The sequence below is a fragment of the Sinocyclocheilus anshuiensis genome, unplaced genomic scaffold (genome assembly GCF_001515605.1).
Source record: "Sinocyclocheilus anshuiensis isolate Anshui unplaced genomic scaffold, SAMN03320099.WGS_v1.1 scaffold876, whole genome shotgun sequence".
NCBI lineage: Eukaryota > Metazoa > Chordata > Actinopteri > Cypriniformes > Cyprinidae > Sinocyclocheilus > Sinocyclocheilus anshuiensis.
Window position 1 is genome coordinate 231,584 of NW_015549619.1, and position 206 is coordinate 231,789.

General features: G+C 37.4%; 1 protein-coding gene across 1 annotated transcript in view; it reads right to left on the reverse strand.

Annotated features, from left to right (window-relative positions):
* The window catches only part of LOC107659344 (A-kinase anchor protein 9-like), a 137,082-nt gene that overhangs the window by 93,374 nt on the left and 43,502 nt on the right, over positions 1 to 206 (reverse strand). The window lies entirely within an intron of this gene.

Below are 206 nucleotides of genomic sequence, written 5' to 3' on the forward strand. Positions count from 1 at the left end.
AGACATTTTTGTGTGGGTGTGTGTGTCAGTGTGTCAGTGTGTGTGTGTGTCTGTGTGTGCGCAAGTAAAAATGTACATACACATTTATTTATTATGAAAATATACATAATACTGTACATGTAATTTTACTGTAAAATACGTGACGTGACGTGACATGTGGCCAAGTATGGTGACCCATACTAGGAATTAGTGCTCTGCATTTAACC